This window comes from Pleurodeles waltl, chromosome 2_1 (genome assembly GCF_031143425.1).
Source record: "Pleurodeles waltl isolate 20211129_DDA chromosome 2_1, aPleWal1.hap1.20221129, whole genome shotgun sequence".
NCBI classification, from domain to species: Eukaryota; Metazoa; Chordata; class Amphibia; order Caudata; family Salamandridae; genus Pleurodeles; species Pleurodeles waltl.
In genome coordinates this window covers 299833498-299857781 of record NC_090438.1, presented here as the reverse complement: position 1 = coordinate 299857781, position 24284 = coordinate 299833498, and the positions used below count along the sequence as shown (strand labels likewise).

Sequence of the window (24284 nt, the reverse complement as noted above, 5' to 3'; positions counted from 1 at the left end):
CATGACCCCTGCTTGCCTGGGACACAATTAATAGCATTTATATTCACATTGGAGATAGGATGGAAAGAGCTGGCATTACACAGTTGGCAGATATTACACTATTAAGCGGGCACGCTCGTGTTCAGCTGCCTCGCATCTGTCATGCATTGTTATGACATTTGTTTCCACACTATGGTCCACGTCGTGCAAGGCAGAGGCGTCAATAAACCATGACCTAGCATATGCAGCTAAAAATAAAAACAGGTTATCCATTGATAGTGGAAGATTATTGTTTGGAGTAGTCAAACCACAGACAAGTGTATCAATCATGTTATACAAGTGGAAGGAATTCTGAATTCATATTCCCTCCTATCTGTGTAGTTTAAAATATCAAACCAGCAGCTTGCTTTGTTGACTACTGCTAAGCTCACTCTCAGTGATGTGGCCATCTCTGCACTTGGGTGCTGTTTCTTTTCAGCAGTTTCAGGGAGTTATCCTATTTTGACGGATAAGCCATCTAGACCTGGTAAGAATGATTCAATACTGTGGACTTTGCTGTTATTGGGTTTAGGATATGAGTACTCATACTTTACTTTCAGGATAGATAAAGTAGTCAATTTTGTGTGCTCTCATTGTATTTTGGTTCCATTTTAGGAGTACAGAACAGAATTACAACATGCACTTGATACTAAATTAGACAGCAGCAGCTGTTCAGTCTATGGAGACCTATGCGTTTTGGAGCAGAGCAAAATATTGCTCCCTGTAGGGCATGCAATATCAACTATAATATTTGTCAGGTTATACCTGTGGGCAGTGAAAATGTGGCACACTGCATGCTGTTTCTTCATGGGTGTTTATCTGAAATGTCGTCCTGTGGCATTACAGGTGTAGCATCAAAGTACTGGTGTCGAATCCTTGACGTGGAGCTTGAGTGCCCTCTCATCTCTCTCTCCCCCTCTCCTTTTATAAACGGAGGTTTGGGAAGTTAGGCTGCTTGAATGTTCCTTGGCTTGGTGCCAGTGCTCCTAACAGTGATGTGACAAAAGAGCTGCACTTTTTTCTGAGTATTCGGTAGATGTTCCATTATTTCAGGAGTTGTCCATGCGATGGACAGAAGTTGCTCTGGGATTTGGTGGAGACCATGGCCTTGGCCATACATGGTCACTGGGCTGGGGAATATGATGTTACCAAGTCTGTATGTTTGACCTGTGCTGGGTTTAGAGCTGTGGCAAGCAACGTTAGCCCATTCTTTTGATTTGACAAAAAAAAATATTAGCCTTATGAACTAACAAACTTGCCTTTTTCCTAACTTTTTGCCCTCGGAATAGTGCTGGGAAAGCGAAAACCTGTTTACTGTTCAGATTAATGTTCTTCACTCTTAGTCCCACTCATCCTCGTTTTCAGTCAAGGAAAAGAAGAATGATGCTCAGGAAGCTGGCCCTGGTGCGGTGCTCAGCAGGTGGACGAGCTTGTACTTCCAGCACAGTTTTGAGTTTCCTATCTCGAGTTGTGGATCACCTCGGAAATCAATAAATGAGACAAGGACGAGGGATGTATAGGTAATGAAGATTACCAGTAATTTGTTGGAAATTTTTATGCCAGCTGGTGAGCCAGAGCACTGCAAATGTGGTTCTTTCGTTCTACAAGCACTGGCAATGCAAAATATTGCTGATTTAATGCTTAAAGTGGAGAGCATGAGAGAGGTGATTTTTTTGGGGGGGAACAGGGGAGTGAATTAGGGTGAGAAACAGTGGGCGAATGTAATAGGGACCAAGAGACACTGCCGTGCACTGTGGATCAAGATACGGAGGCAGGTGATGTCTAGCAGCAGGAGCTGCCTCCAGCACCAAAGGCCACCCCGCAGAAGAAATGATCCAAGGACTCCCGCTTGTTGCTCAATCTTAAAAAGAGTGAGTAGGAGATCTGAGGGGAGGCTCTGAATATACTAAAGAGGCACCTGAATGTTAGGCTGAATTAAATCGTTTGACACTTTACTTATGATGTAATTTTATACACCTCAGGCACAAAGTGGAAATGTAGCTGTGGTAATAGCATACGGCTAGACTTTATCAATACTAAAAAGTGTCTATTTAAATGGTGGATAACGTGATTGGTTACTATTACCGGTATTTGTTATTTAGACAATTTAGATTGTGCTACTAGTATGCAAAAACCTGTTATATCTATGGCACAAAAAACAATACATTAACTGTTACTCACCTCAAAATTAACTAAGAATCTCATGGCACAGTTGAGAAAAAGGGGATTTAAATGTTTGTGATGTTTAACCTCCTTCGACGAGGACAGCTGGTCCTTTAAGGGATTTTTGAAAGGATGGTTAATCTTAGGCTATGGTGTACTACGAAAAAGATAGGGCCTTCTCTGGAAAGTGTACTGAGAGCTTATTGGAAGGCTACAGGTGGCGGGACAACTTTCCACCAGCTATCAATGACACGGGACTGATGTCACGGATGTCAATTCAATTATTCTGCCTCTTAATAGCCGATTATGGTGCCATCCTGCATCACAAGGACCCGCAATCCTTCCTCACTCTCACGCTCCGACTAGTTGCACGCCATTTGCACTGGAGAAATCGGACCAGAACCATTCACACGGTGTAAAACTGTGCGTGCTGGCACATTTCAGTCACTAGCTTTCATAAACTTAAGAGGGAATAGCCAAAAGTCCATGTATGAAACGGCTGGTCTTGCGCTACAGCCGTCGTCTGGATACGGACCCATAGGGCCCCCTCCGGTCCAGAGTTGTAAGGTTCTCTTTGGTTCTCTTCTATTGCTGCCAATGCATGGCCATTCTTACTTGAGAGCAGAATAAAGACGCATCTCGCGATTCTGCTCTGCTAGAAAGGACAAGGGCGCTGCAGCTAGCAGCTAACATATTTCCTACATTAGACCATTCAAAACAGATTACTGTTGCAGAGCCAGTGAAGGGGCCATTGTTAGCTCCAGCCTGTGCCGCGTCCAGGGCAGTGCATCATCTCCCGGCCTGGCCCAGGCACATTCAGTTCAAGGGTGACCTTCACGTGTCTTTCAGTCCATGCCAGAGAGCGCAAACACGCCCGCACTCCTCGTTGCCACAGAATGCGCTCTCCTGTATACAGTAAATATACTCTACATACAACTCACGTGTTTAATTCCGTATGACCTCATGGCGGGGATAAACTCGCCATATCAGAGTGATGTCACCAGTTCTCACCATCAGATGCCGAAAAGTGTTATCCAACAACTCACAAATATTTACAATTCTTTATGCTCCAACGCACTCTCCGGCCTCCTTTGGGTAGTAAGTAGCACTTTTCCAAAGACGTAAACTAATTAAATAATCCATCGGCTCAGTGAGTTCAGTGGCTGCCTTTGAAACAAGAATTGATTTTCAGGGCGGTGATTTTCAATTCCAGCACGGTAGACTGCCCCAAATCCTTCTCAGTAGGTAAATTGGGTACCTTAAATTTGGAAATAGTAGCATGTCATTAAAAGCTCTAAGAAAGTGCAAACGTCGAATATTGTCGTTATTAATAAAGCATATTCTTACAGAACTAATGCAGGGTCTGTAACTATTTACAAGGACAACAGTCTCTCAGCAGCACAGGAAGAACAAAAGCGTGCAAGCTCCTGCTGAAAAAGGTAGATTGTTTTAATTCGAAATGAAGCCTTTTGTGCTCAGCCACTCCTTTATAAAATTAAATACTTCTTCACAAAACTGCTTCATACTGTTTACCACTGCGGTGGAAGGGGTGTCCGGTGATTTGTTTTTTCAGTTAAACGTACAGTATTCTGCTCTTCAAACGGCAGGCGTGGAGTTATCACGTCCAACGTGTGTGAAACCGCACCTCAAAAGCCCCGTTTGCACTCCACACGCAGTGTGTTAAATCAGGCATCGTCTGACACCGCAGCCAGCTCCAGGTATCCTTCCCCGGTGATATCACGGATGTCGTCAACACGTGAGACACGTGAGTTTGTTGGCGCGGGACGGCGCGCACACCAGAGATTACTGTTTTGCTTTTCTGCTGGTGATGCACTTTGAGAAGAGCTACTGGGATTACAATGATGACAGAGCGAGAGGAGGCATATCCTGCCCTCCCCACCTCTGCAAACAATCTTTCTCTGGATCTGAATGAGCCAGCACCCCAGGTGTGCAGTTTTTTCAGCTGTCCCTAAAAAAGGGAACATTATTTCACACAGGGAAGAGAAAGGAATCTCATCGTTTTGGATCCATTTTTATTTTCTCTCATATTCCAAGTGTATGTTGTGACTGAGCATGACAGAAATTTCCATAATTTCCTTACGAGAAATGCCCAAAGAATTACGTACAATTAAAATGTATTTCACAAAATGATGGTAGGTCCTTCTTGTGCTACTTTTAGTGTGAAATGCATCTTCACATTCACGTTGGATATGAGGACTAATTTTGCTCTAGAAAAGTGAAAAATATTCCATCAGGTGAGCGATAGTTGCTCATGTTCTGTTCGTTCTCATTGTTCCTGTGCTCACGTGATTTGATTTTTGCCCAAACCAAAACTCTTATCACATCCCTCACCCAACCCCAAGGGTGCAACTAATATCACCCATGTCTTCCCAATCCAATTCTTAAGATGCAAGCACTTGTGAGTCCTGTTCTGTGGATCCTTGTCCCGTTGCTCAACATTTCTATCTTTTTATTTTTCTTCCACCACCCCTGCACCATAGCTCCTTTCATCTCTATCCCTGCAGCCTACCTATAGTCGTATGCACAGCGCTTAATTCTGACGTCCGGCTATCTAAATGAGATTGAGACCTCCTGGCTCCTGCCTCACTGCCGCTATCCCCTGAAGATGGGGTCAGGTGGCCCTCAAGGCCGGTCATGTGGATACAGGGGCAGAGGCTGTGGAATTGACTGGCCAGCATGAGCGCATTCTGCCATCAACATGTCCTGCCGAAGAACATTCTCCAACCACACCAGCTTTCACCAGTGGCACAGTTTGCTCATGAATGCGGTTGGGCACCGACTCAGTGATCTTAAATATTTCCACATTGTCTTTGTGGGTCACGGATGCCAGTTACATTTTTCTAGTTCTTTTACTTTTCTTAAAGATGTGTAAATTTACTGTTTTATCATCTGTTGTTTCAATTGAAAGACATTCTCTGAGGTGTTCACCATGCTGATTTTGCTGCAGTTCTGGTAGGACAATAAGGAAGGGTTGCTAATGAATTTCAGTGCATTATAACTTATGCTTAATTCTGTTTGTTTATTACGCCTTGTACTACATGGCATTTGAGAGGTGTGTATTGAGGAAAGTGCACTTGCAATAGACCAGGTGATCAGGTATTTGTTTCTGCTTGCTTTGCCTTTCATGTAAGGGGAATTGAGAATAACAGCTGTTATGTGTCATGAACATTTATGTGCTCACCACTTAAAAATCGTTTTTATAGTCTATATTTGTTTAAAAAAAGCACTTTGGCATTGCCTGCTTCAGACTGCTGTTCCAGACCAGGCGATATGATACATCGAAGGGGTGACTAAACTGTTCCATCTCCTGTTCATCGGCCCTTTGGTGGTTTCGCCACTGCTGTGTGGCCCTGGGATGCTTTAATGTGCCCAGTCAGCTTCACGATGACCTGTCGAAACGGAAGAAACTGCTTTAGAAATGTATATTACTGCAGGAGTTTGAGTGAATATAATGCACAGCATAGCCCAGGCTTTGTTAAGCTCACTGTGAGCAATAGCCTCTGAAAGGGATGCACTGGCGAAAGAGGTCAAGCGAAAACTACAAAGTCAATGCACTTCTTAAAGTTGTTGTCAATCAATAAAAGGAAGAACTATGCTATAAGTGTGATAAAGTACTCCCCGTTGCACATTGTAAAGGTACTGTAAGTCACAAAGGGGTTCTGTGACAATACAGAGGAACAAGAGCAAGGGCCGATATCCTGTAAAAGGTCATGAAACTCCAAGATGGGATAATTTATCCCATATCGTACATGGCCACACCATCATGCTTGAAGAAAACATATGCTAAATCAATGGTTTGGTGCTCTTTCATAAGAAAGAAATAGAAGGATGGTGAAGAATAAAATTAGAACCCGTGGGAAACCATAGTATATCCCAATCAAATAATAGTTATGTGAGATCCAGGAAAACAATTCCCTGAGATCCAGTCTCACAAAGGGAAGAGTGTACTATATCTCGGTTAGGCAAGTCTCCTGAGATCTAATATTTCAATGGAAGTGTGGCAGTACAGGACATATACTCTATCTACTCTCTCTCTCTATAAATATATATATATATATATATATATTTTATTTATTATTATTATTTTTTTTAAAGAATGTTTGTAAAGCTGTCACAAGCTTCTTCAAGCAAGCAACAGGTTCTTAACAACGCTATAAGAAAAATCGAAATTTTAATACTAAGAATAATATTCTTTTTTCATTATACTTCTCAGCTCAACTGGAAAAGACGTTTGAGTAAATACTGACACACAGCTTGCAAATATGTTTGAAGAAAGCTGAATGAAGTCACCCACTGCTTCTTCGAATTGTCTGAGCTGGGTGTTTCCAGTGCAGAAACTGAAACTCAAAGAGTGGTTATAAAATTATCCACATTGATAAGATAATCTTAGGCGAGTAATTTTAAAGGATGGTGATCTCCCAGAGGGCAGGCGTGGACAGACTGTTCAACATATTATTTTCGCTCTTAAAATGACTCCTTTTAAATGTAATTTCATGTGCCTTTGTAAAGGCACAGTGTGCTTGGAAAATATATAAACCTAATATAAAATGTTCTGACCACAGTATTACCTAAGCCACAATACATTATTATTTGAAGGATAAGCAAAAACAGCCTTCAGTGTGTCTACTGTCAGGACTACAAAATCATTCACATATGCTAAAGCCTAATGTAGCGGTGCCACTGTTTTTCTAGCGCTGGTATTATTCTCAGTGAGTAGCAATATTCAGTGTTAAGGCGGGTGGAGTTCATATGAAAAGTGTTTACACTCATTGGTTGTTGCTGTCAAGTAAATGAGATGACGCAATACCCTCAAGTAAAATAATGTTTTTTGTTGGAGAGGGTGAAGCTTATGGGTGTGCTCTCAGTCTTGAGGTCGACTATAATGTTGTGGACATTCGAGAGTAAAGTGCAGTTTCTCTTCCCGCGCCATCAAGCAAGTGGGACGAGGGAAGCTGAAGGGACAAAATAGATGTTCTGTGTTTGCACAGATACTGACTTTACTCACTCTGTTAAGGTCTTTGAACCTCGAGTCATTCAAGTCAATCATAATATTTCAAAAACTCTTAACTCATTATGTATTATCCACATTTGTGTTGAAGAGTCACTCAAAGTAAAAAAAAAAAACTTAAACTATAAAACTAATGAAAGCATACACATGGTATATTATGTGCCTCTCACATCTATTAGAAGCGAGCAAATGGTCTTAACTTTCCCTGCTTGATAAGTTGGCCCATCCCCATCCAAAAGTACCAGATCCCAGATGTGTCCCCGTGGCAAGTCATCTTCCTCTTGTTTCCACTGGAATGGACCTCATGTAGCTAATTCCTAGCACCGCTTACCTAACTGACTCATGTCCCAAATCTGCTTAGTTAGTTTAGAAGTGTGATACGTCGAACACCTTAACTACTTTGCTGATGTAGCTTTCATCCACGCCTGGCATGGATTTTTGTGCTTAATTATCCTCGACAAAGCTAACTTCTGACCATTGAATTGCCACAACGAGGAGCTACTGAGAAGTAAATAGAGCCTAGATATAACTTTTATTGTCTCATGTCGTTGGTCCTCAATATTTACGTAGAAGGATTAAACGTACTGCAGTGGGTTTCATTCATTAAAAAAGGGTGCAGGTCAAGATGACCCTCTTAAGACCCTGCTTAGTCCATCGACCACCAGTCACCAAACTGCGGTTTCCTGCCAGCTGAAACTACAGGCAACTACCCAAAACAGAGTGTCTGTTTACCCCTTGGGATGCAAGAGTTTTCAGGCCAGAATACTTTATTTTTAACGCTCCTCTTGATGAAATTCTTTTTGAATGTCTCTCTGCCTCGAATCTAGCCACAGATAGGTCCAAATATAAACGCTCCTTTTACTCCAAGTGCATGGTCTGATTCACACATAATATCTCTTATTTGCTGGTAAGCACCACAACTTTCAGTCCCAGGCAGGGCTCACTAACATCTCACCTGCAATCTGTGCTGAGCACTCTAAAGTAACATGTACTAAATACATGCAATAAAACAAAAACAGCACTATATTAAAAAGCATTCACAATAGTAAGCAATGACAATGGGCAACAGTAAAGCAACAGTTTTGGTTAGACAGGAGATTTGATGCATTTAGAAAAGAGGGGTATCATCTGGGGCTTGCAAATGTTTAGAAGGATAAGGCAATGTGGCTGCAATATGGACACTCTTGGCTACTGAAAGAGTTTGGGGGTATGTTGGTCCTCCACTGATAAAACACGATGCAGTTGCAGTCGCTTTTAAGAGGCTGTAATGGTCCAAGAGGACTAGTGAAAGGCAAATATTGTTCTTATGCACAAAGTCAGAAGAGCAGGGAAGGGACCGACACCTCCAGGTCAGTTGGCTTCAACTCAGTATTAGGGAAATGAAAGCAATCAAGTAAGGGAATAAATAGAGTTAAATCTGCATGGTATCAAAGGGGAAAGCAAGGCAAGGCAAATTAATGTCCCTCTGGTATAGTATGTCACATCCCACTGAACATGAATCTAAAGCACTGGTGCAATTTGCAAATTGCGATTTCTGGGAAATATACACAGATGTGGGAGAAATTATGCATATTCTCCGGAAAGAGAGCAATGATTGCAGATCTGAAGACGTTAATGCATACTTCGAAAAATATTTTACTGACTGTAGTAGATTTAGAGATCAATACATGTTTAAAACTGAGCCTATGTTGTGACACACACTTTTTTTGCATGTCACTGAACATTTTAGCTGAATGTATTACAATTTAACAAGACGGACAGAGTGTGAATTAGTATGGATTGTCCGTTTTGCAAAAACGTTCAATTTAATTTTAGTAAAAGTATGCTTAGATAAATGCATTGTCATGCAAGTTAAAAGCCTGACTTACAGTTTGACTGTCAGGTTTTCCATGGGCCATTGTAGCAGATGTTTCTTGTCCAAGACATTGGCAGTAGAAACCCCAGAGTTTTAGGATTCTTTGCTGGAGCAGGGGAAGTTTCTAGTAGATGTGGCAGTCGCTGCTCTGCAGGGAGTCACTTTATGGAATATTCTATTTAACATTTTGACAATTCAAATCTCAGATAGTGAAATTTATACTGCCAAATGTGTGAGATGGAAATGTACCCCCAAGATTAAGGTCCATTGTCAATGTGTGCTTATACCAACATGCTGAGGGATGTCTCCAAGGAGGCAGGAACACTATGCTCACCTTTTGGTGGAAGGGTGCTGTCCTGTCTCATACATGTTCATAGGGCACCTCAGCCAGATACAGTGATGGATCAGACAATCTACAGAAAACTTATCAGAACCATTTTAATGCATTACATGCACATCTTCACAAACCCAATAGCTGAATCAGAGGACCCTTTTTGAAAAGATTTTCTCCGACCAAGAAGTTTCTAATGCTGAATGTAGAGATGGAAATTCTTCCTTAAAAGCTTTTTCCTTACCGTCCTGTTCTAAATCCAGAATCATTCATATTCAATATACCAATTTATGTGAGTAAAAAACATGAAATGTAAAAACACGCTAGTCACAATATTGCAACTGGATTAGAGCTTCTAATTTCCAAAACATATATATCGTGATAAACAGGCATATTAATTTCCAAACACACGACGTAAAACATAGAAACAAATGTAACATGTACTGAAACTAAGTGATGTACTTATGATACTATGAATCAATTATTATATTTAAGTGAAACTCTGAGCACAGTCTCCGCAAACATATTTCATAGGATTTTCATTCCATGCTTCACAAATTTGTCAAGATTTTCTTCTGCCTGTTCACTGCTCTCTTGACTGCCTCCCATGCTTCTCTCTCCTTTCCCAAACACACATTGCCGACGTATGCTCTGAATCGAAAAAAAAAACAGATCAATTTCTGACAAGCCTTCTCTAACATAATAGTTCACTCTGTGGTTTTCAATCAGCTTATCAAGTGAGGTAAAAGCCTTAGGTTAATGTTTCGTCATAACTTCTGTCCACACTTGAGCAGGTGTTATCTGTGAAAAACCCACCTTCCTCTCCACTCTTGTCAGACCAAATGTCCATAATCTAAGAGTACAGCTCTCTAGAATTGTCGCTGTCTTCTCCCCTACCTGCCTAAGGCCTGCTAGTAGCGTCTAACTATTGCTCTGCATGCTGAGATGTTAATGCTTAGGGGAAGGCCCCCCATCAACAAGGACCCTACCTTGCTGCCTACACTGTGTCCCCATTACCACCTTACCTCGTCCCTCCTTTTCCTCTCTCCTGCCACCCCCACAGCACTATAAAGTCACCTTACAGTGGTGTGAAGCACAATACAAATCACCAACATAACATACACTTTGAATGACATAAGACTAGATGTCCTTAGAAGGAGCTTATTTGCACCTACAGAAGAAATATACGTTTCTCAGTCCCAAGACTGCGATTGGAGGCATCTGAGCCTGAAGCCTGGGATCAACGAGTCCTAAAAAAGACCGCTAAGTATCAAACCATCCCTCTGAGGTACATGCATATACTAGTTACATTTCTGAGCAATGCCCTTGCCTTCAAGGCTGATGCCTTCATTGTAATAGCAATGAGTTACACTTACAGGAATGGCTACATTTCTAGCCAGCACATGCAGCTCTAGCTTCCATGTAAAACATGCTGCACTAAGGTATCCCTCGAGGCACTGTCACTTAGAAGGAGATATTAAGCCGATTGACTCCCCATAGCGCAGTACAGACATCTCTTACTCCCTCATCAGTGAACTGAGAACTGCGGCATGGGGAAATCACACGGACAGTTCAAAGTCTTGGTGGCCAGTCGCTGAACCTGACGACTGGGGGCATGACTTCTGGAGATACATCCGCTAGCCGCTGCCCCGCCCCCTCACTAGAACATGTATTTTTCCTGTTTTTGTTGGCCTTTGATCTTCTAACTTTCCAGGTCTTGAGACTAATTCTGCAACCATGTTTCAGCTTTTATATTATTTGTTGTTTTATATGTACAGCGCCCACATATTGCCGAGGGACGGAGATCTATAGGACGCTCTCAAGTACATAAATAAATGCACCACCACTACGGGTTAATCATCTTTTTTCCCTGTACATGAGGTGTGTGTATTTTTAGAACTGAGGCTGAGAGATAAACAATAGCTGGGTGTGTTGTCACTACTGTTTCTCCCACTGACAATACTTCCACCGCGGTACAGCCAGTTACAATGTTACTGCTTTATCCAAGCGAGGGACAGAACCAGCTGGAGGTCACCTGGTGGGCTCCGGAAAAGCCACAGCAGTTAGACGAAGTCTCTTTCTGCTATTCTTTAAGACATATAACTACCCTACTTCTGAATTAGAAAAAGTTTTTTATCCACGCTTTCAAAATTTTGTCGCTCCTGTATATAAAAAAAACCACTGATCTGTGGAACGATTAATTTGTATATCAACATACATACATCCCCGCTTCTTTCTAATTTATATTTTAATTAATGCAATTTTATATAGCGTGGGCAGTGCCCGAAGAAATTACGTGCTTTACATAAGAGAGAGCATGTGACAAGCGAATAAATAGGTTACATAGGCTTTTACGTAAGGCCTGACAAATGACCAGTGAATGCATATGCGTCAGGTTTTTTCTACTTTTTGAACACTTTCCAAACACTTCTAAAATGCTAGCTTTACACTACCTAAGTGAGCACGCGCTTCTTGCACCTCACCAGCGTCCTTCGGCCTTCGCCGCAGCACTCCTAGCAGACACTCTGCTTAAAAACACAGCGTCTTGGCCCTAAAGCCTTATCTTGTGTTTACATACACATCCGGCCCTTCGCACTGGGGAGGCCCGTCGTCCCCTATCCAGTCGCTAGGATGGTATAGTTGTCTTTCTGTGTCATGTTTTGCATAACAAGAGCAACAATTTATTTTCAAGAAACACTTGCAACGATTGTTACAGCTTCGGAGTCAGAAGAGGTACCGTTACACAGAGCAGTGGTTGGTACTTATTTAATCAACATTTGCAGGATGAAAGCCTGAGACAGCATCGCTTAAATGTAAAACAGAAGGTTGCAGATATACTTCTGCATCAGATGTATTAACCCAATAAGCTAACTTTGAACAAGCTAATTTATTTAATGTGACGTCACCTGAACTTGGGATAGTGGGGGCTTTAGGTGGCTGGAGGAGGTCCAATATTTAAGGTGTTTGATTTATCTGCAAGAAACTTCCCTCCCGTGGCCCCAATTCCCCGGAAAAGTATGTTTCACTTTTGTTCCGTCCTGGAACCTTTCACGTAGATTGGTCAAAGGGAGAGGAACATTTATAGTACGAGACCCCACAATGTATTTTTACCATTTTAATACCATAAGGGACTTTTAGCCAACGCGACAAAACGAACTATGCAGTGTTTAGCGCGAGCTAGAGGTTACAGGTGGGGCCCACCGGCACTCAGTTTTGGGGAACTGGCATTTATACTTCTTAATCACACTTTGACCCGCAGCAAGGGAAAGGAAAACAGAAACGTGGGAAAGGAGGAAGAGAAAGGCGGGGAAATACTGGCAAAAGGAGAAGCAGCGTTGAAAAAAGAACGTGAAAGAATGAAATAACATGGCAGGGAATGTATGGTGGTGTATGAAAGAGGCATGAACTGAAATCAGAACTACGCAGCCTTCATATTCGGTACTCCCGACATTCTACAGCGCCGACCGCGGCTGCTGAGCAAAACTTTTGGCCCCGGCGCTTAAGCACGGAAATCGCTTGACACATCAGCACTGAACTTGGGTTGAAGTCAGAGGCCTGCGCCTTCTGTGTGCGTGGCGCCATCTGGAGCAAACAATATCCAGAAGTAATACAAGGTATATGTAGCTGGTCAGTGAAGCCCCGGATGTGCGCAGACTTTGGAATCTGAATCCACCTTAGAATCTGACTGACCGTGAAAAGGAGATCATTCTCTTCGGCCTGCATTTTGTATCACCCCGACGTTATCGAGTTCATAAGAAACAATGTCCTAGTGGGAAGGTGAGGCGTTGTGTGAACACCACAAGTATAGGATGGGCAGGATACATCTTTGAGGACTGGAAAAAAAGCCTTTTAACACCACCACCACAGAAAATGACAACTCTGGTGTTTGGGTACCCACTCACCCAGGAAACTCATACACATTTTCAGCCAACATTTTATACGGATGACCTCAGAAAGCCTACATATGAGCGCCCTCACGATTTTATTTCATGAAACATTGCATTCAAAAGCAAAATACAGAGGGCACAGCAGAGGACAATGTCCCTTGCACAGTACCTGCTGGACACAATTTCAAGCCATGCGATAGGGTACAGGGAACAGAACATATCTGAAAGTCATTTGCTATCCCTGATATCTACTGGGAACTGGGCCAGGGTATGCTCCAGGAGTGCAGGATTCAGCTGTGATTGGTAAAGGATGGTGCTTATGCCTGAACCTCCGCAAGCGTACCAGCGTCACCCGCACCTCGGAAACCTCCACTAGCTCCTGATGCAGAAGAGATGCCAGTTCAGGATCCTCACGCTTGCGTAAAAAGCTTTACACAACTAAGGGCCACCCTAAATCAACCATCGATTGAACTTCCACATTCCCACAAGGCACCTGCATTCCCTCTCGCTCACCATCTCACAAACCCGGCACGCATCGGAGCTAAAGCAGAGGCCGTTCCTTCTCCTACATCGCAGCCAAGTCCTGGAACAACCTGCTCCTCCACCTCCGAACAGCACCCTGCCTGGCAGATTTCAAAGGAGACTCAAGACTGGCTCTTCAAAGGAGGCACGCCACCCACAGCGCCCAGAGACCCTTAGGGATGATAGTGCTGCAGTTTACAAATGCAATGATTAACTGATTGATGCCCAGAACACACTGTGGGAAGGGCTCACTGTGCATGCCAGTGACCTATGCAAAGAGGTTAAGGGAGATCCAGATACTAAGAAGAGAGCATGGCTGAAACTTTTACCTTGTGCACAAAACTCACTGCACATATAGCTACAGGGCACAAGGCATGCACGAAAAACACAAAATGATGCCAATGGGTCCTTACTGTAGTAATTCTGCAGCAAGGTCTAATGGGCATGACCAGAGGATGTGGCAGGTGGCCACTGGGTGCAGGAGTATTGGTTAAAGGTGTTCACCCAAAGGTCACTGCTTGCTTGGAACAACACAGGTTTTTACCGTGTTGTATTAGAAACAGTGATATTGCACACAAAGTATGGCAGGTGGCTATTCCCTGTGCCTATTTGGCGAGATAAACTGCTGTGTCCTTGGGGTACTGTTGCAAACTGGTCAAAGGAAGGGGTCCGTTCAAAGGCCCCATTCTGGGACCTATGTCCACCGTGCATGCTGCACATCATGTTTAGCATGTACATGGGATTTGCTGACTAGCACAAGGCATGACCAATGGCCACACCGTGTGCTCGGTCAAGTAGGTACGCAGGTACTAAACAGAATGCATTGTCCAGCATCACACCCTATAAACAGTATCTTGCAGTACTTAGTACTGAAGTATTTCATGCAGGGATTGGTCGGTGTCCTACCTGTGGGTAGACAGGTACTGACCAGGGCATCGACATAGGCCACATCCAGTGTACGATGCTTGCTGGAGACAGCCACAGATGTAATGCACAAATGGCAGCCCAAGGGACCGGGTCAAAGGCAATGTCAAAAAACAAGTACCCTTTTCCCCAAGCCCAAAAGGTCTTGCCATATAAACAATGCTTGCAGCAATGCTCGGTAGATATCAAGGGCAATGTACAGAAATAGAAAACCAAATAAATGAACTCAAACAGCTTTATTAAAAGGAAGTAGTTATCATCTACTGATGATACAAATAAACATGTTGCAAAATGTAAACGGTTCCTTAAAATCAAGGAGTATGGTTTGGATGTGAAAAAGGACGTTGAAGATAAAAGATGTTGTCCTTGTCATCCACAAATGAAGAAATCACTTAGGTGTGACCGACTGAGTTCTGTAACTTCCCTTATTTTGAAACATACAATCTTTAAGACAGCAAGCAGTATTTTACTCAAGTCAATTTTGCTGCACTGTGGTAATAACATGGATTATGATCTTTGTACAGCAGTAATGTTATATATGTATAAATATATACGCACACACACATATATATTCACTAGAAAATCAAAGGTTACAGGGGCATTATAGTTAGGATCAGATTTTCTACACACAAAAACGTATAAATTCAGCAGTTATAGTTATACTTTCCTCAAGAAACTATAACTTGCGCCCTATGGTAACTGTAACACACACCCCAGCCATGCACAGTTTTCTCATCAAGAATTTCACTGCAAATGTTACAGTGATATTATCAATGATGTCATAGAAGATGTCATGAGTGATGTAATACGTGAGGTAATCAGCAGTGCATGGCGAGGGCACAACTTACAGTTACCTTAGGCCACAAGTTATAGTTTCTTGAGAATGGTATAACTATAACTGTTAAATGTATATGGTTTTGTGTGTGTAAAATCTGAACCTAACTATAACATCCCTGTAACCTTTGGTTTTTCAGTAAATTTATATGTATTTTTTTTAAATTCTATTTCCAAACTTTAACGTCTCTGTAATCTTTTTTTTTTTTAATGAATGTCTAGGTTTTTTAAAATATAAATTAATATTTAATTACCATACGTTAATCCAACTACCTATGGGAATTCGCTTCAGGGCCTGCGCCCAAATCCCCACCTACAGCCAACCCCATGTCGCGCCAGGCCAAATGGGGACTGGCAACAGGGCTTGGTCACCAACCCCTAAAAAGCAGCCAACCCAGGAGGAGGGTAGACAGGCCCCCTCCAAGGGCCAAATTTCGACCTCGGAGATCCCATCCCACTGGGCCCACCAGATATTTTTAGGGGAAGGGGTAGGTAGCCCCCCTCCCCAGCCCATATTGGCCCTGGCGACCCCATTGCCCCAGGGCCATTGCTTAATTTATGGCAGAGAGGTGCATGCAGCCCCCATCCCCAGGCCAATTTCGGCCCGGGGACCCCATTTCCTAGGGCCCAGCCATATTGTAAATGGGAGGGGAGGAATGCAGCCCCCCTTCTCAGCCAATCTCTGGCCCAAGAACTCCCGGGGTCTAGCCATATTAAGCTGGGAGGAGGGGCACACTGCCCCCCTACCCTAGGGCCAGTAATGGCCCTAGGGGCCCGATCCCACAGGGCCCGGCCAGTAAAGGGTGGGTGCCTTGGAGGACACCCAGACCACCCACAGCATTTTTAAAGGGGATTTGTGGGAGGAGCCCCAATGTGTCACGGCCAAAGGCAGTTTCCTACCTCCAATGCTGCTCCCTGTGGCCAGGAGCAATTTCTGTTTCCCTGCCTGCTCACTGTGAGGGTGGACTAAGTGTTTGCTCTCGCTTGGCGGAAGCTTTAAAATTGCTCCCATCAAGGGAGAGCAAACACAGGTTTCCAAACTTCTATGCCCCAGAGGAAGGGGGCACCACTGGACGACACTGTAACCAGCCCTGCGGGATGGGGTGCCCAAGGGGCTATCAATGGCTCCAGGAGGGGGAGTGCAGCTCCCCTACCCCTTCTTGTTTACGGCTAGGCCCAGGGGGGTGGGGTCCCCAGAGCTGAAAACGTCTGGGGGAAGAGGATCCCGTGGCTCTCCTCCCCATTTTTTTAAATTGGCCTGGCCCTGGGTATGGAGTTTCCGGGCTAAAATCGGCCACTGAGGGGGGCTACGCAGCCCCCTTTCTCTTCTAAATATCGGGTATGCCTGAGAGGGGCAAGCCCAGGGGTGGAACTTGGCCAGAGGAAGGAGGCCACAGGCGCCCCCATCCTCTAACTATATAAACTACATTCGCCCCCTGAACCTGGCCCACCCAGGGGACAAAAAAAGCAAGCACGGGTAACTGGGCTTGCTTTTTTAAAGATTGTCCAAATGAAAAAACGTTCCTGGTTTACAAAAAAAACAACATGTTTTTGGCCCCCGGCAGGGTCCCTGTAGCAACCCACCACCAGGCCTTAGAGGTCAGGGTATTCCTACCCTGCCACCTCTTGGTTTTTTTTTCCTTGGGACTTGGCTGAGTCTGAGTTGCAAGATGGCTGTCACCGCTTCCTGGATGAAGTGATGGCAGCCAATCAGATGTCTGATTGAGACCTGCTAGACTTCTGCATCTCGAGGTAAACATAAATATTTTGTCTTTAATAACTCCAAAACTAATGAACAGATCTGCACCAAATTATCAAACGCACTCATTCTGGACCAACGAGTAGCTTTCTGCCAAATTTGGTGTAATTCTGTTCAGGCTGTAGTCATGTTCAAATTCCCTATGCGAAATTGCACTGAGGAAAAGCGTTTTGGGTCCCCCTCCCTTTTTCTCTGCTCCCGCTTGACAAATCACCCCGACACTTATGAGACAGCAGGTGAAATGAGTTCCTAACTAATTTTGAAAGAACAAAAAACGCTTTTCCTATGGATACTAGGTCCTAACTATAACTACTTAATGGCGAACTCCAGTAAGTGATAGAGAAATAGATAGAGGACATCCATACAGCTCTAATTGTAGTGTGCGATGTAGCTGTGAGATCATGAGCAGTAGTTTGGGGTCACATGGCTGCATACCAAATTATAAAATCATGATATATCCGGTCCTGGGTTGCTTGTGTTCCAGTTCAGGGAGGACCTGGCTTGGCAGTTCGGGATGGACTGCTCCCACTGGAGCAGGGTCAAGACTAATTTGTATATAGCTGGGTGCAAAACAACAATGGATTGGGATGCAGCCAGAGTAATTACCAGTGGCTGAGATTAAATCAAGCATTCCCTCTATCACTTTTTGTATATACTGTTGTATCCTTTCTTAGGCAACAGCTATGAAAAAATGTGATGGTTGGCAGATATGAATCTACTGTTGACCATATGACCAGTGATAACATGGAGGATCTCACTTGTGATGTCATGTGTGATGGCTTGTGTGGGTTTGGGAGCAGTGTAATAGGAACTGGTATGGTAGCATAGTGCACCACCATCAATGGTGAATTTAGTGGTCCAAAGCTTTAGCTCAAAGCAAATATTTCCCTTTATCTGTTGCTGACATTATTAATGATTTTTATCAGACTTAATATGTGGTAGTCTGCAATTCCAGTATGATAGATACCCTGTCTCTAACTTTGTTATTACAGTCAATTAGTCACCTATAAGAAAATGGCATAGCTGCTCAACAGTAATAATGTGTTACAGTTGAACTGCAGCATCATAATGCCTGCTGCCGGGACAGTAGCCATGATAAATAGCACATCATGGAGCATCACTGCAGCCACAGTTTAAGGAAAAAGAAATATGACCTGTGTATTTAAAAGGAACAGCACAAATTAAAGATTTTTGGTAACAGGTATATATATATGTATGTATATATGTACGTGGTATTTCTATAGTGTAAACCCAGCAAGAGACAATGTATTACTGCACAGGGTCAAAGACAATCAACGAGTGATAGGAAAGGTAGCTGGTTTGTGGATGGCCTGCACAGTGATTTATTTTTCTTTAAAGAGGTGCATCTTCAACTCTTTCCTAAATTGGAGCAATGTTGTGGTGACCATGATGGATACGGAGATGTTCGTCCAGTATCTGGATGCATAATTGGGAAAGGCCCACTTCATTTTTTTCTATTTTACACTTCTTTGTCTGCAGTCTGATGGTGTCCTGGCTGCGGGCACGTCAAGAACCACCAGAGATGGTGAGCTTGTCTTCAAGATAAGTGGGGTTTGTGATGGCTTTGTAAACTTTGCAGCTGGGTTTGAAGATGTTGCAAGCTTCAAATGAAAGCCAACTGAGTTCAATCAGGATGGAATGATGTGATCGTATTTCTTCAAGCCTTGGATGACACGTGCTGCTTATTTTGTGCACATAGCTCATTACAGGTAGGAACTAAACTGTGCATGTTACTAATCATTCTAAGCTACATCAATTTTTTAAATCTGATGTACATGGGACAGGTACTAATATGTTTTTGCAACAAATTACTAACTGCTTTTTGGTGTGTCTAATTTTGCATTACAGATACTGCTTTTATTTTTCATCTTTGCACTCATACTGTCTCTTTCATATGACAGAACAAGACTCCACTGAAGTCAGATGCTTGTGGAAAAAATGATGGTGTGACTATTTATTATAGGGAATGAAATACCCTCTAGCTTACAATAAAGGATTCGGCAAGTCACCTTGGAGGTCTATGACCTTAGAAAGAAATTCAGCCTTTAGTCTGGTTCGTCTTTGTAGTCATAGAATTCATTGTCATTGTCGTGTACAGCTGGAGGTACTTTATCCCAAATATCATATTGTGCTTCTAGTAAACTAATATACGTTAACTTAAAAAAAGTTTTCTTCCACTTTGAGTAAACACCTGATGCTATTATTACCAAGGAAGACCCTGGAAAGTGCCCAACCATCACAACCCTGTAGTCAACAGCTAGTCTAAGAATACATCTGTAGGGAAAAAACGGGGAGTCATTGTGAGGAAATCTGTGTGCGTCGTGGAAACCTGAGCCTGCTGCGCACCCATATGTAACCGGGAATGTAGTTAGCGGTTAAAAAATGTACTACTTATGAGACGGTGCCTTCTAAGATTCCAACACTAATCTGCCAAATATCACATACTCCTAGGAGGGAATAGCCGTCGAGATAATTAGGTCATTTGCTGCACTTTTCCTTCCTGCTCCTAATTAGTTTCTGATTGATGTGCGTTTTAATCAAGCAGTTCACATGAATAAACTATGCACTTGTATAAATATAAGTTACGTCAACTGGTCCGAGCAGCAGTGATTGCAATAAGAGCAGGAAAGGGGCTTCTCAGAAAATAAAATAAAAGTCGCCGGGACTCATGACACAAATCATAAGGGAGTCGGCCGAAGACGGGGGCAGTGGGGGGCGCGAGACACGCTGCCTCGTGCCAGGGCGGTGTCCCTGCCATGGAGCTGTGCTCAGAGAGATGGGCTCTCCGCTGCAGACATCAAACACACACCTCTCTCTCGGTGAACGGTGGCCTGAGCAAACGTTTGAGGAATGCTACTTAGTAAACATTACCTTTCCTGGGCTGGGGTTCTTTGTCTCCAGGCAGACTACAGTGCAGTGGCGGAGGCACGCCGACTGCGCATGCTCCCATATCGAGGGCACTGAAACCTCTCCTTCACTCGAGTTACAGTAATATTCGCAGAGCCGCCGATGTAGTCCTGTCTGCATTTTTTTTCCAAAACCCTCTAAACAGCAAACTACCGAGTACAACACCATTCACACATTTTTCGCTGGATTAAACAAAAGAGGCAAAAGTTTTGACTTTAAGGGACACTAAACGCTGACAATCTTATCAAGGGATTTAAAGTTGAGTATCAAATGCTGAGTAAGCAGGTGAAGAAGCACTAATTCTGCACTGCATTTCTGAAAATGGACTAACAGAACAACGGGGAAGAATAGATTTGAAATGCACGCGGAAGAATTGTTTAGGGGTGAAAGAGCACAGATAATTAACAGACTGACCTATCATAGTTGAGAGAAATTAAACTAGCACATTAAAGCTTTGTCAGGACCCCCCCCCCCCCCCCGGGATCGATGGTCTTCATCAGCATAGCGTGTATTTGCAAGCGATCAACCACTTTTCCACAATATGCTCTCAAAGCAATGGATTGATTTCGAATTCAAACACGAAGACAGTCATGCACATCAAGGAATATGTTACATTAATCCAAGCTGCAAATACTAACAAGTGGAATAAAACATTACTGTGCTGCGCAAGTGCTTAACGTATATCTATTCAACTGAAGATGACAAAAGCAAGAATACTTAAAACTTTACAACTCCCCATATGGCAGGTTCACGCAGCTTGGGAGGGAGCCGCCTTCCCTTGTAAGAGAATATCCTATGTTTTTTAATCACGGCCTTACTTTCTGCATTCAAACATATCATTTACACTTATTCTGTGCAAGTCTTCACTTTTCTGTGCAAAACTGAACACCCGTATTTTTCAAAAAGCTGACATGCGTGCATGTAATAAAAAAGGAAAGTTTTGCTATTTTGCGGTAGAGCAAAAGAAAAACGTATGTTTCCCAAGGGCGTCGCTTTTCAGTTTTCACCACCAACGCTTTTTAAAAAACTCGGGCATTTACCACGGTTGTCCATTCCACTGGATAATGCACATGGCTCACTTTTTTCAGAAAGAGGCGAAAAAGGGTATGGGGAGAAACGTGGCACCCGTGGGATGCGGTGCGAAACATGTATTTAATTGCGGAGCCCACGAAGATGACAAAGCTAGATGTCAAGCGCACTGCCCTGTTTGAGATCTGTATCTTGCAACTGAAATAACTGTAGCAAATCGAGAGAAAAAAATATAACTCGCCATAAAAGCAGACGTCGCGCTGGAAAATGTAAAGTACCCCGAAAAAGCTTACCTTGTGAGAGTCTTGCTGGTAGCAGAAAGCAGCAGCTAAGGGGCAGAGAACTCTCAGCTGCAGCAGCATGCCATGTGTTAGCTGCAGAAGCAGAAGCAGCACTAAGCAAACTGGACAAAGTGCTGGTGCCGTTTTAACATGGGTGTATAATGAATGCCGCCATCTTAAGCCCAGGCTGCTGCGATGATTAGATATAACCAAATTAAAGCACGCCCCCATGTACATAACTTCATTGCTGGGACGTGCATCCAGGCTCAAACTATGCCGCCCTGGGGTATGACATGTCAAGCAGACACAGAAAAGTGATTCGCGGACCAAAGAGAAAATCAAGCGTACCTATTTTTTTGTACATTTGTTTTTGAGCAGTTTCCTCTGAGCGATCGGACTCGTGGGTGCGACGCGCTCGCGATTTAACCTCTGTTTGCTCTTTTGGTTTAGCATGATTAAGCATTATTCCTCCGGCGCCTCCCCTCTGCTCGACTCATATGGTACATTCCACACAGAGAACACCTAATGGCCTTCAAGATCTACGTCGTATGCTGCAGCTCAGTCTGGCTGCTACCATAGCAACATAGCTAAAACCTTAGTAGACTAGCTAAATGAATCTATCAGTACACTAAAATGAGTCAACAAACCAATTAACGCAAACAAATGCACCAGTGCTGGGGAAACTACTAGCTAGTCGACTCAGACAAAATTACTCCTTTGTTGAAACACCTTTGTTTTCATGGCATGAGCTTTTATATGCAAAACCGTCCTTTTATTAGAACATTTTCATGCAATCTTCATTCACTTTCATATTTCACACAAGCTGCAGCTGATGAATTATTAAAATATAAGCATGGCTATCAAAATTATATTAAAGTCAAAAATAAAAGGCAACACAAATAAACAAGAGACCACTGAAAGCAGGGTATACAGTATAAGAAGGTATTTTTGTTTAGTCACACCAGCACCATGTTTTTAGAATCTGTAGGGGCCTTATGCTTTGAGTATATATGCAGCACACATATTTATGTGTTCATGGATGCGACTGTTTCTGTTCCCTGAACACTTTTTTAGCGGGCCTTTGTTTGTGCAATGCCTCAAAACAAGTTGTTAGAAGCATCCACATGTAAAAATGTTGCTGCTACACAAAACACTTTAAATAAATAAATAAATAAATACATAATAATTAATTCGGAAGAGTACGAACGAACAAGAAGAAAAATCTGATTTCCGGTATATATACAATAAAATTGGCTAGTTTTTTTAAAGCACCAAGTCTAGAATCTATGAATATTTTAGATTTATTTTACAGGTGTCACTCTTTGCAGCACTAGCTTAGACTTTCAAATATACTGTTACCCTGCAGAGCGCACATCAGGTTAGAAGACAGTAGAACGCAGTACGCAATAGTGGGGAGGGGATGGATTCCCAGTGTTGTGCAGGTGAGGTCATGGACAATACAGGATCGCGGCAGAAAAGTCAAGGTGGGAGGGGGGTCAGAGGCTTGAGTAGTAAGGCGGGTCTTTGCCGGTGGCTGATGAGGTGCCACTGGAAGTGCTCAGTCTTTTGCTTCCTTCTTTCTCAGCTGCAGGACTGAGGTGGATAGATTGATAGTGAGCGCCTGATGTTTCTGATCCTGGGATAGATAGGGGTGGCCTGCTTCCTGTTTCTTGTCTTGATTGTGAGTCTGGCCGTGTTGTGACTCCTTGTTGTACTGATCTTCTAAGGTATGATTTAATTACTTAGAATTTTATGAGAGTTTTCATCTGTAGAAGTTCAACAGATATGAAAGGAGAAAAGCATTTAACATAACTTTATGTAGTAAAACAAAATGCATCGAAAACAGCAGTCTACACTCCTACGTTTGGAATAGAAATTTTGAAAGTACAGTTCGGCGATAGGGAAAAGTATTGTATTTTATGACAGGACCGGAGGCTCATATTATGCGTTTCTTTTCTTACTTTTAATAAACAGCAGCAGTCAAGAAACATACTACAATTCCCAGAAGGCCAGAGAACCAGAGCCCATGGGAATAAAAACGTAGTTTAAAATACTGTACACCAATCAAATACGAACATATGCATTGTGACATCACTTGACTGCGAACAGCCCTCTTTTCTTGCTGCTCGCAGTCAAGTTAAGTACCCTTTTTCACTTCTCCATATATTCATTGGTTAAATTAGAATGTATATATTTTATTATTAACTATATTTGTGTTTTTCGTTTTTGAGCTTGACGCGCTGCTCGCATGCTTTAATTATTTATTTTAGCCCCTAGTCGGCAAGTTGCCGCATTGTCTTAGCGCATGGCGCCTCGCGTGCTTCTTTTTCCAACTGCCTAACGTTTTGGCAGTTGGAGCGAAGCGTCTGAGGCATCGTATTGTGTACTGCGCGTTTCCTCTCCAACGCGCTCCCGTTTCACTTCGGCTGCATACCTGGCTTCCCGCTGTTTTGCCTCTTCTCGGAGCCTTTCTTGAAACACCCGGTTGGGTCCTCTGCATTACGTTCACTCAAGGCTGGGATTTCCTGTTTTCTCTGCACGGTGACGTCCATAGGCGGGGCCTTGGTTCCTTCATAGTTTAATTCCCTTTTTTAACCCCTTATTTGCCAGTTCCTTTTGTTTAACTATGGGACCAGACACCTCTCCCCATTTACAAGATGCTGATGACATTAGGCAGGAGCTCTCTGCCTTTATAAAATCTTCTGTCCAACAGGCAGTAAATTC

General features: G+C 43.1%; 1 protein-coding gene across 5 annotated transcripts in view; it reads right to left on the bottom strand.

Annotated features, from left to right (window-relative positions):
* The window catches only part of MBNL3 (muscleblind like splicing regulator 3), a 525152-nt gene extending 503281 nt beyond the window's left edge, over nt 1-21871 (bottom strand). For 2 of the 5 annotated variants that reach the window (XR_011199288.1, XM_069212525.1), the window contains exon 1: nt 21573-21869. The gene's annotated coding sequence lies outside the window, so the exon portion shown is untranslated. Of the gene's footprint in view, nt 1-21572 lie in introns of all 5 variants that reach the window. The other 3 variants (XM_069212526.1, XM_069212524.1, XM_069212521.1) reach the window with 3 other exon arrangements.
* Between the last annotated feature and the right edge of the window lie 2413 nt (nt 21872-24284).